Here is a 15,591-nt window from a genome sequence, read left to right as displayed (position 1 = left end):
AAGTGCAGGGTTAGAATGCCATCTCTTGAAAAGCCCTTCTAGCTCAAATGATATTAACAGAATAAAGTGACAGAATTTAGTACTTTAGAAATATAAAAATCACTTATTGAAGAGCAATCTCGAATGCCTATTATTTGCTATCAATAAGGAAATTTCTTTACATGTATCAGATTCCTATACATGTGTGTCATTTTGATCATATAAATCACTTAGATGGTAATACAAATTAACATACCTTCCAGTGAATCATGAATCTTTTGGCTCTATTTGGCAAAATAAAGGGAGTTTACCTCCTGCCCAGGAAAAGCAAATCAGCTTAAAAATTGCATCACTGTTTTGGTATAAGTAGTTCATAACTTTTTCATTATTAGGGAGAAAATGCAAATGTATGTAACATTACATACATCAAGTAACCTGTCTGAACTCCATTGGGTACGTTTTAATGGAAATCTTTATTATGTGGAAAATGTGTTCAAGTATAAAGTGATTGCTAGTTTTTCCAAAAAGAAAGGCTAAAAAGGTTTTTATGGGCTTGATTTTGACAATTTGAATATATAAACTTTTAGGGATGTAGATGAAATAGTTAAGAATCTTTAACATTTAGTAAGTACATTTCATATGCACATTTAAAGTGATATGAATGTTAATTTAGAAATCACCTTTAAGGGGCACATGGGTGGCTTAGTTAGTTAAGCATCCAACTTTGGTTCAGGTCATGATCTTATAGTTCGTGAATTCAAGTCCCGTGTCTGAGTTTAAGCCCCATGTCAGGCTCTGTGCTGACAGCTCAGGGTCTGGAGAATGCTTCAGATTCTGCATCTCCTTCGCTCTCTGCTCCTCCCCGACTCATGCTCTATCTCTCTGTCTCTCAAAAATTAAAAAAAAAAAAAAAAAGAAGTCACCTTTCAGGGAATATTTTTATCTAAATAGTTCACAGCAGCTTCAATCTCAGTGTCTTCATGATCACTAGAGACACTATGCACATCATCTTCAGATTTTCCTGAGCACACAGTTTTTACTCCTTCTGAGTATTAGATAAATGCAGCTTCTTCATATACATATAATGTTGGCATTGGAAAACTTTCCCCAACATCCAAGTATCCATTGTAGGAATGCAGACAATACTGACTCCATCTTTGGCCCGCCATTTTGTTCATGTTTGCTCAGTGACCCCTCTTAGAGGCCCCTTGGAGATTAATACATACCTTAGAAATGCCCATGAAGGCTGAGATTAGGGGAGGCTTGTTTTGGCCTTACATGAATTTGTTAAAGATAACACCTGTTCTCCTTCCTGATGAGCAGGTGGTGACCAAGATCTAGTTAAAGGTTTGCTGTCAGATGCACGCAAGCCCTTTGAGGTGCATGTGAACCCTTTGATCTCATGACAGTGCCCTTCTACATGTCCTCTTGCTCTACATAATCTCTGGACTAAGGTCTGGATTTTTGTGAAGAATAGCTGTGCACCTGCTGTAGATCATTGCCCACCTGATGCCCTGTCAGTAGGTTACCCTGAATAAAATTTTGTTTAAATTGCTTTTTGGTCTCAAAGTGCCTTCTCAGTTCAGGGGATATTTAGTTCATCCCCGACTTCTAACATCCATTCAGCTAGTATTAGGATCATTTCTATTTTAAAAATTCAACTTATATGTATAGATTTGTATTCTCCACAGTTTTAACACTTGCTATGAGGCTTTCAAATTGATCATGAATTATTTACAAATATATATAGTCTTTGCAAATGTGAGGTCATCAGTCCTAGAGTAATGACTGTTTTGCTTCTTTTTGCATTTTTTGGTATTAGCTTTGTCAGTTGATCTCTATAAGCAACCAAAACTAACACTGATTGAGAGCCTCTTAGGGTAACATGTGTTTTCTAAAAAGGACTTTGTTTTTCATGATAAAATAATTGAGAGAATACTAATAATATGAGAGACTTCATAGGAATGTAAGCACAAGTTAAAATCTTTTTGGGGGAAAGATAATTGAAAAAAATTTTTTTTACATTTATTTATTTTTGGGAGACAGAGACAGAGCACATGTGGGGGAGGGGCAGAGAGAGAAGGAGACACACAATCCAAAGCAGGCTCCAGGCTCTAGGCTCTGAGCTGTCAGCACAGAGCCTGACACAGGGCTTGAACTCACAAACTGCGAGATCATGACCTGAGCTGAAGTCAGATGCTCAACCGACTGAACCACCAAGGCACCCATGGGGGAAGGATAATTTTTGAAGAAAAACTCCTTGCCTTCTATTTGGGTGCTTCTCTTAATAGTTGCTAATTTAAAGATTAAAAACAAAGGGACTAATTAAAATTTTTCTTTTGAGGAATATTTGTACTTAAAGCCACCTTCCCACTAACCAACCCCATTGTCAACAAACTCATTGACAATAGATCAGCATTAAATGAGAGTTTCATAGGTATCTACCATTTTCTTGGTAGGAAAACACTGGAGTCATCTTTTAAGCAGTGAAGAACCTTAGTAGAGCATACCACAGTTAGGTAAAAACTACACAGCAAATGAGTTGCTTTTCTGAATATCATTTTTTTTTTTTGGCCGTTGAAGAGTCTAGAAAAATCAATTGAATTCAGCATTTCTTTAAAAATAATTCCAGGGGCGCCTGGGTGGCTCAGTCAGTGAAGCACCTGACTCTGGATTTCAGCTCAGGTCACGATCTCATAGTTCCTGAGTTCGAGCCTTGCATCGGGTTCCATGGTGAAAGCTTTGAGCCTGTTGGGCATTCTCCTTCTCTCTGCCCCTCCCCAACTTGCTCGAGTGCATTCTCTCTCTTTCTTTCAAAAATACATAAATAAACGTAAAAAAAAATTCCACATTTTTATAGTCCAGGAGCCCTACTTCAATCTATTTAAAGTATTTTCATCCTAACAAATATGTTAGCACAAGAGTGGGTATAGGTTTTGCAGTACCTGAAGCCTCCGTAATTTGCAGATGTGGGGGAATTCTTTAAGAAAAAGAATACAAATTTGTGAATACAAAATTAAGTACAGAACCTTTGATAATTAGTTTCAAGGTAAAAACCATTTTCCTTTGGGTTGGGAATGGGGGTGGGAGCTGCCTTTCGCTTAGAGTGATGTCAGTCTCAGTGCGTCCTCAGAGCCTGCTGATGGGATACCTGGAGTGCACAGCAAACCCATGGCCAAGATCTTGTAAGAAGCTTGAGGTTGGGAGGTGGTTCCTGTGGCTGCTGAGCCTGGACAGTTAGTAGAACTGCTCTCTCTTGAGTTCTTGACTGACTGCCTACCATCCATTCATCCAACCTCTCCTCTCTACCTAGAGACAGAATCAAAGGCCAATAAAGACTGACTTTGCCTAGAGTGGCCAATCCTCTAGGTAGAACCCTTCTACCTGAACTTGCTTTCTCTTTATCTTCTCCCTCTTCACTTTTGGGTTAAATTATAGAATTCTAAAACTTCAGAATTGAGACTGATCAGAGAAATCACTTAATCCACTCTAGCAACCTAGTGACTAAGGCTGTAGCAACAAAGAGACCTGAGTTTAAGTCCTGGCTACACGCTGTCGATGTGATATTACCGTAAATGAGTGCCTTAAAGTCTGGATGTCTTCACCTGTTAAACAAGGATAGTAAGAATGTCTTCCCCAGGTGCCTGGGTGGCTCAGTCAGTTAAGCCTCTGACTCTCGGTTTCGGCTCAAGTCATCATCTCACAGTTTGTGGGATCGAGTGCCCCAGGTTGGGCTCTGTGCCGACAGCGTGAAGCCTGCTTGGGATTCTCTCTCTCCCTCTCTGCCCCTCCCCTGCTCATGATATTTCTGTCTCTCTCAAAATAAGTAAATAAAAATTTTTAAAAAATGTCTTCCCTACACTTGTGTTAAATGTATCAAAAATGCTGAGAATGGTTTTAGGCACACACTAAACAAAATGTTATTATTTGACAGTTGAGGAAACTGAGACTCTCGGGTGTTAAGTCACTTGCCCAAGATCACCCAACAGTTAGGGACAAATCAGACATTAAGAGCACAAATTTTATTAATCCTAAAAGCTACTTCTCCACTTGCTGCTTTTCCCATATTCTCAGCATCAACAAACAAATTGACAATGAAGCGGCAGGAAGAGGGAAGCTTTGGGTCAGAGAGTCTGGGACAGAACCTCTTCCTGACTTTGGTGCATAACCTGAACCTTGCTTCCACCTTTCCTAATCCACACAAATGCTTTAGCCAAATTCTGGATTTAGACTTTTATGTTTAAGTCACCACCAAGGTCAATATCATTTTACATAGTGAGTAGTCAGTGCCATTTGTAATACCTTGAACTTGGGGCAATGGCCACCAAATGGGACTTGTGTGAGAAGTCCCTTTCACCCTAACAAGATGACCTTACAAAGGCAGAGTGTTGGAGCACCTGGGTTGGAGGAAGAACCAGCTCGTACATGGAGTGGTGTACCTGACCATCCCAGTTTTATCTCTCCTCTCCGTGCTGTGAAGAGATGCTACAAAATTGCTTGTCTCAGCCACCTGTTGGCCAAAGCCGAATTAGTACCTCCATGGGGGTCAGCTTTGTGCCCCAAGGGTGACCAGATTTCTTTTTAAATCTGTTGACTGTATTTACTCCTCCACACCCTGTTTAAAAGAAAAATAAGCGGAAGAGGAGAAAGAAAAAGGATTAAAGCAAAAGAACTGAGGTAATCCAAGAATAAGGATTCTTATTCAAATATGCCTCAGTTCATATTTGATAACCACTAAGTCCTTGCATTAACCAGACCTCCAGCTAATTTACAGAAAGACAAAGATGCAACATATCTAAACTCTAGCAACTAAACAACCCTGCTGGCAAACCAAGCAGAGAACACTCAATACCCACTAGAGAATTGGGGTCAAAAAATGGGTATTTGTTTTTAAAACAGAAATATCTTGGTTTTCTAAGTATTTCTAGAGTTGTTCTCTCTTAAATCTTAAGGAAGAAGTAGGAAGTCTAAGAAAGGCCTCACTACAGTGCCAACTTTCCAATTTTGTAAGTTGCAAATGTTCCGAAAAGAGAGGAAATAATACCTCCCAGACACCAAAAGATCTGTCATTTGTAAAGGCTTTTATCCAGTTATCTTCCAGGAGCTCCTCGAATCCCAAGAAGTAATCGTGTCAGGGCCACGGTTTACTCAGCTGTAAATCTCAGAAATGTCCCTGGGAGGGGCGTCTGGGTGGCTCAGGCCATTGAGTGTCCAACTCTTGATTTCACCTCAGGTCGTGATCCTGGGGTTGTGGGATCCAGCCCCACGTGTGCTATGATCAGGGCTCCTTGCTGAGCCTGGAGCCTGCTTGAGATTCTCTCTCTCTCTCCCTTTGCTTCTCTCCCCTGCTTGTGAGTGCTTGCTCTCTCTCTCTCTCAAATAATGATTAAGAAAACAAAAGAACGAGAAGAAGAAATGTCTTTGGGAGCCAGAGTGTGGTGCCACCAAAGGGACAAAAAGCTTGAACCGAGGAAGGAAGTTCACCGAGGGGTGGGGAAGCCATCTGTCTGTCTGAGTCTCAGTCAAATGGTCCAGAGCTCTCGTAGAAACCACCCTCAGAGAAACCTCCTGGATGACTCACTAGGATTTCACTGACTGTGTGTGCAAATACTTCCATCTTAGGTAATGATAGGAAACGCAGGCCAAGGTGGCTGCTTCTAGCGAGGGAAATCGGCAGTCGGGGAACGTTACAAAGCCTCAGTAAAATTAGGCTAAATTCCTTCAGCTCTCTCTCATTAAAGTGGGTAAGACCCTTCTTTCTGATGACATTTCTTTTGACCCCACACAGCTTGTGATTAACGATACTTGGAAAGATTAAACATTTACCCAGTGTTCGAGTGTGCTCAACAGACATTTCCTGAGGCCCATGATCGAGGTCTTGGGGGCATTTCTCGACATTATCTCCAAGTAAGAATGGTTGTGACTCTGACCCCAAGAGAAAGTCACCAGAAGCATCTACTTGATTGGAGTCCCAGAGGGGAAAAGAGAGGGAATCTGGTAGAGGCAATATTCAAGAGGTAATAGTTTGGATTTTTTCAGAACTGATGAATGACATGAGTGCAAATTCCAAGCAGAATAAATGAAAAAGAAATCTGCATATAGATGCATTATAATGAAATTGCAAAGCAGTAAAGATGAGGGACAAATATTAAGAGCAGCCAGCAGGGTGAGGAGGTCGGCTTGTCTTCGAAGGGACAGCAGTCAGACTCACAGAAAGCTGGAGGGGGCGTAAGGATCTCCTAAAGCGCCAAAAGAAAAAGTACCACGTTAGAATTCACAAGGCAACTGTTTTTTTCTTTTTCTTTTTTTTAGTTTTAGTTTTAGTTTTTGAGTAAGCTGTAGGCCCAACGTGGGGCTTGAACTCACAGCCCCAAGATCAAGAGTCACATGCTCCACTGAGCCAGCCAGGCACCCTTCAAGGCAGCTTTTAAGAAACAGGGTAAAAAATAAAGACATTTGCAGATACGTTAAAAGTAAGTTTACCACCAGGAAGACACTCATTAGATGCAATTAAAAATTTTTTTTAAATGTTTATTTAGTTTTGAAAGAGAGACAGTGTGAGCAGGGGCGGGGGGAGGGGAAGGGCACAGAGAAAGGGAGACAGAGTCCAAAGCAGGTTCCAGGCCCTGAGCTGTCAGCACAGAGCCCAATGCGGGGCTCAAACCCACAAACCGTGGTACCATGACCTGAGCTGAAGTTGGATGCTTAACTGATGAAGCCACCCAGGCACCCCTCATTAGACGAAATTAAAAAAAAATTTTTTTTTTAATGTTTATTTATTTTTGAGAGAGACAGAGACAGAATGCGAGCGGGGGAGGGGCAGAGAGAGAGGGAGACAGAATCGGGAGAAGCCTCTAGGCGCCGAGCTGTCAGCACAGAGCCTGACACCGGCTTAAACTCGCACACTGTGAGATCGTGACCGGAGCCGAAGTCTGACACTTAACCAACTGAGCCACCCAGGCGCCCCCAGAGGAAATTGTAAAGGCAATCCTTTGGGCAGAAGGTAAATGATCCCAGGTGGAAGATTTGAGATACAAGAAAGGCTGATGAAGACAGTGGCAAATATGTTGGCAAATGTAAATGAACAGCGACCGCAAGACTTAGGAATTGTGATGTCTAGTGGGCCTTAAAATATATATGGAAGTAAAATGCCAGATAAACATAATGTGTAAGTCAGGAGCAAGTAAAGGAAGGTCCTTTTATTCTTTATCTTTGAGGTTTCATTACATTTAGACTTAATAAGTATGCATGTTTTAATTTGTAAGGCACGTCCTTAAAAGAATAGAAACACCCCATAAGTCAAACACGTTGGAAGAGAAGAATGATCAGTCACGCAGCAAAAAAATACAAATGTTGCTGGCAGGTGGGGTCCGGGGACTCGGGGTAGGGGGGGTGGGGGGGTGGGGGTGGGGTTCCCGCAGCACCGGCCTGGAGGGTGGGGTAGAAATCAAACACGAGCCAGCAGGAGGTGAAAGCAGAGTTCACTGAAGGCATAGGGAGAGTGCAGGTGCGGACAGGGTGTCTGGGAGACACAGGAAAGGAGGGAGTCTCCTCTTTGCTCAGGGCCTGGAGTTTTTACTGAGGCTGCTGGTCTGGTGCATGTGTCCCCTCAGGCATCCCGGAACCGGTTAGAACAAAGACCAGGGTCCAGGCGTTCTTCCTTGGTCCAGGCGTTCTTCCTTGGAGCCAGGGGGTCTTGGCGTTTAGATGTCTAGTGCAGGAGATGCATATGATGGCTTTCTCTGGGCATTCTCACCTGGTCCTTCCTTCGCTGTTACCTGTTCTAGAGTAATCTAGAGAAATCATTCATTCCTTGTATTCCATTGTCAGGAGGACATACGCTATTTGTGCTATAAGGCAAGTGAAGTGGGGGTCAGGTCCGGGCAAGAATGGAAGCAGGAAAAGGAGCACAATAACCCATCCCCCCTCCCCTCCCGCCACCACCCCCGGGTCCCTTCAGTTTGTCTGTCTCAGCCCCGGGCAGGCGACAACAAAGAAGGGCATGGAGAAAGCAGTGGCCGGAGATTAGGCAGAGAGAACAGCGAGCGCCACAGCCCAGCGGAGAGGCAGCGCGTGTGGTCAGAGAGGAAACGAAAAGGATGTATTTGGCTGGAGGGCAGAGCATGGCCAGCAGGTGCTGGGGGAAAGAGCAAAGAAATGAGTAGAAGACAGGGCGAAAGCGACCTTGTCAGCAAGTGATTGGAAGCACTTTGGACTTGATCTTAGGAATGACGAGAATCCATTGAGAGGTGTGAGGACCAGAACTGCCTTTCAGAATGGTGGCCCAGGGGACGAGACAGAGACAGCTAGGAGGCTGATCCAGGAGAGGAAGGATGGTGACGTCAGCAGACACAGAGCCCTGACTAAGGGCCAGGCTTTGACCTAAATATGTATCAGGTCTTCACATTTTCAGTTATGTGGGCCCTATTCACAAAAGTGAGGAAAATATTGCCATTATTATCTGCATTTTGGAGCTGAAGATATGAGGTACAGAGAAATTAAATGCGACAAAAAAGACACACACGGGTAGGGAGCCACGCAGTGTGGCTCCAGAAGCTGTGCTCTCAGGCCCCCGTGCGTCCCTCCACTGTGTCACGGGCTAAGGTTGGCCGTTTACCGGATGTGGGGAGTGTGGGGGGAGGAATCAGGATGACCCCCAGCTTTCCAGCTCGGGCAGCTGGGTGCATGGTGGTGGCCTCCCCTGAAACAGAAAACACGAGAGGGGGACCCAGTGCTGTTTTAATGGGGGTTGTAGACCATCTCCCCTAAGCCTACCCACGGGCTTACTGAGAGTCAGTGGGTTTCAGTTCAAGGGGAGCAGAAAGCAGACTAGGACAGAGCGCAGGGACCACTAGTATTTAAGTGGCAGGCAGGGAAAGAGAAGCTGCAAAGGGGACTTGGATGCGGAGGCCAGGACAGTAGGAGGGTCAGCCCGTGTCCCACATGCCGGTGTCGGGGAGCAAGGATTTCTGTCTCCTCAAAGGTCCTTCCAACAGGACTAAGAATCAAATTGACCTGTGACACATTAACAGGAGAAAATCAAATTTAATAGGTGTACATACAGGGAATCCGCACAGACAACAGAAATTGCAAAGACGGGGAAAATGAGGTGTCTGTGTCCCTCTGAGCTAAGGAGAAGGGGACAGGGGTCTGGACCTCAGAGGAAACGAATGCACTTCCCAGGGCGACAAGAGCACATGTTTGCTAGTTCGATGTTTGCCCTGCCATACAGATGGGTCACTCAGATAAGATTTGTCTCTGTTACTAACCCTGATTCTGGGAAAGACCCCAATTTAGATTCTTGTGTGTGGTTAAGGGAGGGACAGAAGTTACTCATGAGTCCATAGCATCTCAAGCGCCTTCGGCTCAAAGTAATCCACATGCCAAAGTGGCACGTTTGGGGGGGGGGCTGTCCTGAACCCCTTCACTGGACACCAGATGCAAACATAAGTGCAATAGGAGGGCATCAGATGGGTGTCGCAAAAGTCACCTCCAGGTGCACCTTTCTAGGGCGATTTTAAAACTCCGGCTTTTCTGCGAGCTGTTGTTCCTCAATCAAGAGGCTGACGGTTTTTGCAAGACTTGAGCGGTAACGCTACAGACGCCGGGAATGATTGGGTCCATCACTCCCTCTGTCTACCCTTCCAGAGACTTCTCTCACATCCCACCCTCTCTCCTGACATCTCCCCAGCACCACTCAAGTTCCCCATGTCTCCCGCTCCCAAGGGTTGGGCAAAGCCTCTCCTGGTCCATCCTGGCCGTGTTCCTGGACATTAGCTCGTTGCCTTGTTGGTACAGAAGACAGCACTTGGAAGCTTGGCCGGAGTTGCTCCCGCAGAGCAGAGAACAGTGCTTACAACAAGGTTGAGGTTTAATGCCCCCCTCCCACCCCGATGTAGAGAATCCGGGCCAAGCAGAGGATAGGGTGTAGGATTTCCCATACCATCCCTCTGCCCTGCTGAGACGCACCCTGGCCTGTAGACGGCTCAGGGGAAATGGGTTTATTGTCTAAGAGGCCATCAGGGTATCAGTTCAGCCGGTGTATATGCCCTGCCCAAACTGTTACACTGACGGCTCGTCATGTATAGCTCTTGCTGTCAGTTATTCTTTGGGGGCTTGACAGCCCAGGAAATAGCCGGCACCATAATTAAGCATAAAGACAGTAACACGACTTGAACGTACGGTTCTCAGCCTCTGGACCAGGCCTGTTGAGAGCTTCCTCTGCACGTCTTTCTCAGCCGACTTGTTACAGGCAGTGTAGTGGTGTGCAGAAGGGGTCTGGGCTAAGCCTAGCACCTCGGCCACGGTGAGGCCTCGGGCGCGCCTCACATCTCTGTGGGCCTGGGTTTCTTTGGCTGTGGGGCCACAGGTCCTCTGAGGCTTGTTTTAGTTTGAATACCCTTTGATTTCGTGGCTTTCCGAGTCGGAAAATGGTGTGCTCCGAACCTGTGCCCCCTTCCCCACCATGAGGTCAGTTCTGCCTCTCTCCTTCCTCCTGGGGTCCCAACGCAGTATGGCAAAAAGAAAACACGAGATGCTTTTGACCGGGAAGAACTGGGACACGGAAGGTGGCGGTGTTGGCGCCATTCCCGGGATTTGGAGCGCCACCATCGCAGCAGACTATACTGTCCTTGCTCTGTGGCTTTCTTTCCTCATTTTTCTTCTCCATGTTCCCAGAAGAGCCGTCCCGCACTGCATTCTCTCCTAGCTTCTACCTGATGCCTCCTTCTAGCAAGTTCAATGAACGACCCCTACTTTTCAACTCTCAGTGCTTCACTTTGGAAAACTGACCCTGCGGTCTGAGACACCCCGTGATTTCAGCAAAGGCCGCAGTGGTGCCCAGTGTGGGCTCCCAAGGTGGTAACTTATTAGTCCTTCATGGAGCACACCTGCAGGACCGAGATGGCAGGGCCACGAGCTCCGTCCTGCCTCTGCACATTCCACCATGGGCTAGTCTTGCTTCGCCACCATTAGACTCCAGTACCATTAGATTCCCCCGTCCCCCATCACTGTATTCCCTTTTCAGGTCCCTTGGTGTCCATTCTTACCCACCAGAGAAGTTCTAATCATGTTGAACTTCGAAAAGGATAGAGTCTTCCCTTTCTTCTTAGGAGGTGCCTTGGATCCTACAGAAATTTCTCCATTTCTTTGTCTACTAGCAGTTTTACATGCTAAGGATTATTAGGAGAGGCATCCTTCCTTGGGTTATGAAAGGTCTATACTCTCCAGGACCAAAGTGTCTATCTGCCTCCGATCAACTACCTAAGAGGGAGAAGCCATTCATGCGCTTCAACAGCCAGCAGACTCCCATCCCCAGCAGCTTTTTCTGGAGTCCCATCCCACCTGTGTCTCTGTCTCCTTTCCTATCTTCCCCTCCCCCTCCCTTTTCCTCCCCCTCCTCCCTCCTTCCCCACCTTTTCTTCTTCCTCTTCTTCTCCAACCCTATCTCTTACTATATGCATACTAATAATGGTAAAGAAAGGAGTCCGTCCTGCTCATATGCCTAGATTTTAAGTCATAAAAGGATTTGACCTTTACTGTCACCCATTCTCTTGATGACATATGTCTAGAAATCCTAATTCATAAAACATAAAAATGGGAGAAACAGTGATTTCTAGCCATTATTCCTGCTCAACATAAAATCCACAGGCAGTGAAATTGCTAAGTGAGTTCAATACATTCCTTCCTTGTTGGGTATCGGAATGAAGGAAGTTGTTTTTCATGAGAAAGAGAAATCTAGGGCTAGATTTACTTCTCTGAATTCACTTCTCTGAATTTAAGAACATGTTGACTTTCACATCTGAAAACCACTTCAGAAGTCACTTCTTGTGCCAGAAATGACACTAGTGAGAAATCTAATGCATCAAGTTACAGAATTCTCTGTGAGGTGATTTTCATCTTGAATGGATTGCCGTGTTCAGGTCTCCTGTGAGGACATTTGCAAACTACCCATCACCTTCAGGGCAATGAGGCCGTAGTCTGAACATGCTGGGCGGTAGCCAGAAATAGGTAACCAGATGGCCTTCTTGGTGGTTTTCATTAGTGTAAACAGTTTTCATCATTGTTACAGATAATGTGCAAAAGTGAGAGGAACTTAGGTAAACCACTAAAAATTGTTCTGTGCAAGACATAACATAGCAAAATAAACATAGCACAATTAAAGTATGTTTTCTTTCAAAGCCGTGAGTCTAGGTAGCTATAGCTTAAGAGGGACAGAAATGGTGTAAGGGAGGGCTTTGAAGCAAGATGCCTGGGTCCTTATCCTGGCTCTAAGATTTAGCCCTGTGACCTACATCTCTCTGGGCCATCTTAGGTTACTGTGAGAATTTCTGAGCCTAAAATATTGATAGAAAGAGAAACACCAAAGTTATATTTTGTGTGTAAACATAGAGCCACAGGTGACTTTTGATTTCCCTACTCAAGGTAATTTCCTAAATGTTCTTCAATAAACATGTATTGCTTCCGAATGAAAAAAAAGAAAAAGACATGTACCCAGTATTTCCCAGTTTATTCTGGTAATAAATGATTCCTACCTTTATATCATAGGGCTCTGTTAAAGTTCTAATAATAGAATTCTATTTTGTTAGTCATTAGTAGAAGGTATTATTCATCCATTTGTCCATCCATCCACTCATTCTAGAACTACAGTGCTAAGAGATGCCAAGACAGACCCTTGTAGGTTTCTGCCTCCATGAGTTCACAGTCTTGCCCGGGAAGGGGGTGGGCAGGCTGGATAAGAAAACAGACTTGTATGACAGAGCATGATGAGTGCCTAAATAAAAATGCTGTAAGAACATGTCAGGGAAGGGCGCCTAACTCGGATTCAGGGAAGTGAAGAAAGCGAGGACGGGCTTCTCCTGAAGGGAGGCCACGGTCAGCAGAGCAAGGAGAGAGAGAGCCAGCCAGGACAAGCTTTGGGGTGGCTGGTGGGGGAAGTAGCAGGCAGGCGGGGAGAAAGCTGGCTGGCGAGAGAAAGTTGGGTGCCGTAAGAATGTGCAAAAAGGTTAGTCAGGTGTGGAGGTGGGAGCTTCTCCAAGAAGAGGCCCAGGGAATAAACAGTGACAAGGTCATGAAGGGCCATGGGAGACATCTGGTGGCCATTGAGCCTCATCTTGAGAATGATAGGGAACTTCTGAAGAGTCTTGTAAATGAGTCACGTTTCAGTTTTGCACCCTGGCTGAGTGGAGTGGAGGTTGGCCAAGCGGAGGAGACACTCTTGTAGTCCTCTGGAAGGGAGGAGACGCAGCCAGGCCGAGCGTGGCGGCAGGGAGGACGGAGGCTGTGGAAGGCTTGGGGAGATGTCCTCTTCAGGGACAGTGGGTAGGACTGGAGGGAGCAAGGCAGATAACAGAATCCAAATTGGCCCTCAGGCACTCAGATGTGCGTCCCCCACGGGGAAGAGGAAACACACTTGAGGTAACATTCAGATGACGTATTGACACGCCTCTGAAGAGCCACTCATCCCAAAGCAAAAGAACGCAGCCTTATTCTTGATTCCTCTTCAAGTAAGATTATCATGAGGAGGCTTTTCTATAGGCTTCCTAACCTATGGCTTCCTAAACCATAGGAAGACTGGGCTGCTCCAAGATCCTTTCTGTTTGTCTTTAAAATTGTTCTTGTGCCCTTGATAAAGCTATGGGGTGATTTCATACTGCAGGTGAAATCCTGAGTGCTCATTAGCTCAACACCAAAAGATGCCATAGAAGGAAGGGAGCTTGGTCTCCGCACCGAATTCAGTAATGACCTTGGGCAGGGCTGAGGTTGTGTGGATGTGCGAGACCCCGGGATGGACGATGGACATGTGGCCCAGGAGAGAGGGTTGCCAGCACTACCTAAAAGCTACGTGCAGAAATGCTCCAGAAGAATCAGGTTGGAGACAGAAGGAGGCAATGACACTTTTAGAAGTTCAGTGGTGACCCTCTGCTCCTCAGCTGTTACCATCAACGGCTGAATGCCTGCTAGAGCAGCCTTTGACCCAGAAAGCTGGGTCTGTCTGTCTTAGATACTACTTTTTTTATATATATACCACTGCTACCACTGCTGTGCAATCTGATTGCATGTTTTCCTATAGATAAGTACCCTCTTCGACGTCCCTTTACAGTCTTTTGTCAGTCTAAATTTATCCGTGGCAGCTCTCAATATGGCAGCTGTCCCAATATCTTCATTCCTTGATTCATTCAGCAAACATTTAGTGAGCACTTACCCTGTGTCAGGCATTGTGCTGGGCACTGGACACAAACATCAAAAAGCCATTATTGCTTCCCTCCAAGGTGCCACCCGACCCATTGTGAGGCTTTCTTGGTGAGGCCCGGGAAACTCTGTACCTGTGACTAGGCTCTGTTCTGCTCAGATTTGTCCTTCAAGGGTCATCCCCACACTTCCCAAAACCTTCCCCTAATGTCACCAGTCTATGGAATTCATCTTTTTTCTATCCGTGTTTTGGTATCAAATAATGTGCTGCTGGGCTGTGACTCACTTCATCGTGTGTTTGTTACCTTCTGAACTGGATTGTGGGTTCTGGGCGGGAAAGTTACGTATTAGGCAGGATTCTCCAGAGATACAATCAATGGGAGGTATAAGGAATTTCCTATAAGGAATTGGTCGGGTGTTTATGGTGGCTGGCAGGTGCCAAGATTAGCAGCTGGCAATCTGAACACCCAGGAGAGCCTATGGTGTGGTTCCAACTCAAAGACAAAGACCCATGTGCCTAGTGAAACAAGAGTTCCCCCTTACTCACAGGGAAAGGGGAGGGAGTGCCTTTTTGTTCCTTTTAGACCTTCAACTGATTGGATGAGGCCCACCCACATTAGGGAGAGTGATCTACTTGACTCATTCTACCATTTCAAATGTTAGTCTCATCCAAAAACACCCTCCCAGACATGCCCCAAATAATGTTTGACCAAATGTCTGGGCATCTCGTGGCCCAGGCAAGTTGACACATAAAATTAGCCATCACAAGGGTCTACCAGTGTTTCCCATCTCTTTAGCAACACCCCCACGTTACACGCCGTGGGCTTGGTATCCAGTCTCGCCCTCAAGGAGCAAGTCTGCGCTCGGTCATGGTCTCCTGGAAGCTGCCAACGCTTGGGAATTAGGGCGACCTCAGTCCGCAGGCTGCGCACGGGCCATGGGGCAATGGGAGGAACAGTATCTCTGGGGGAAAAGACGCTCTGAATTAAAGAGCCCGACACACCATCCAAAAGAGTCATCCCTGCAGAGAGGAAAGGATCTGGGGTCAAGACAGTAGGACAAAACCCAGACCAGAGGGAGGCAATTCAAAGCGAAACGTAGGAGCTGGAGGCAGGAGAAATCCCCTGATCTGGGAAGGGTAGGAGACGCTTCTCCTGCCGGCTCTAAACTCTTCCCCGTGACAAGGGGGCCCGAGGGTCCCCAGGACTTGCGGGGAAGAGGCACCAACGGGCATCTGACATGCTGCAGGACATGGCAGGTGGCTCCTGACGACCGCTCTTCTTGCTGAGAGCCTGTTTTGGGGGGCCAAGTCATGGAGGGGTCCCAGCCCCTCTTCTGCAAGCTGATGGGGACGGTCAGGGGGTGCCAGACAGAGAAGTGGGGGCCCGAAGCAGGGAGGAGGATGTGTGTGAAGCCGGCAGT

General features: G+C 46.0%; 1 protein-coding gene across 1 annotated transcript in view; it reads left to right on the top strand.

The window, feature by feature from the left end:
* DCLRE1C (DNA cross-link repair 1C) overlaps window positions 1-15,591 on the top strand; it is a 90,268-nt gene that overhangs the window by 16,716 nt on the left and 57,961 nt on the right. The gene's annotated exons all lie outside the window — the stretch shown is intronic.

This window comes from Panthera leo, chromosome B4, assembly GCF_018350215.1.
Source record: "Panthera leo isolate Ple1 chromosome B4, P.leo_Ple1_pat1.1, whole genome shotgun sequence".
Lineage (NCBI taxonomy): Eukaryota > Metazoa > Chordata > Mammalia > Carnivora > Felidae > Panthera > Panthera leo.
This window is presented reverse-complemented; position numbering and strand designations above follow the sequence as displayed.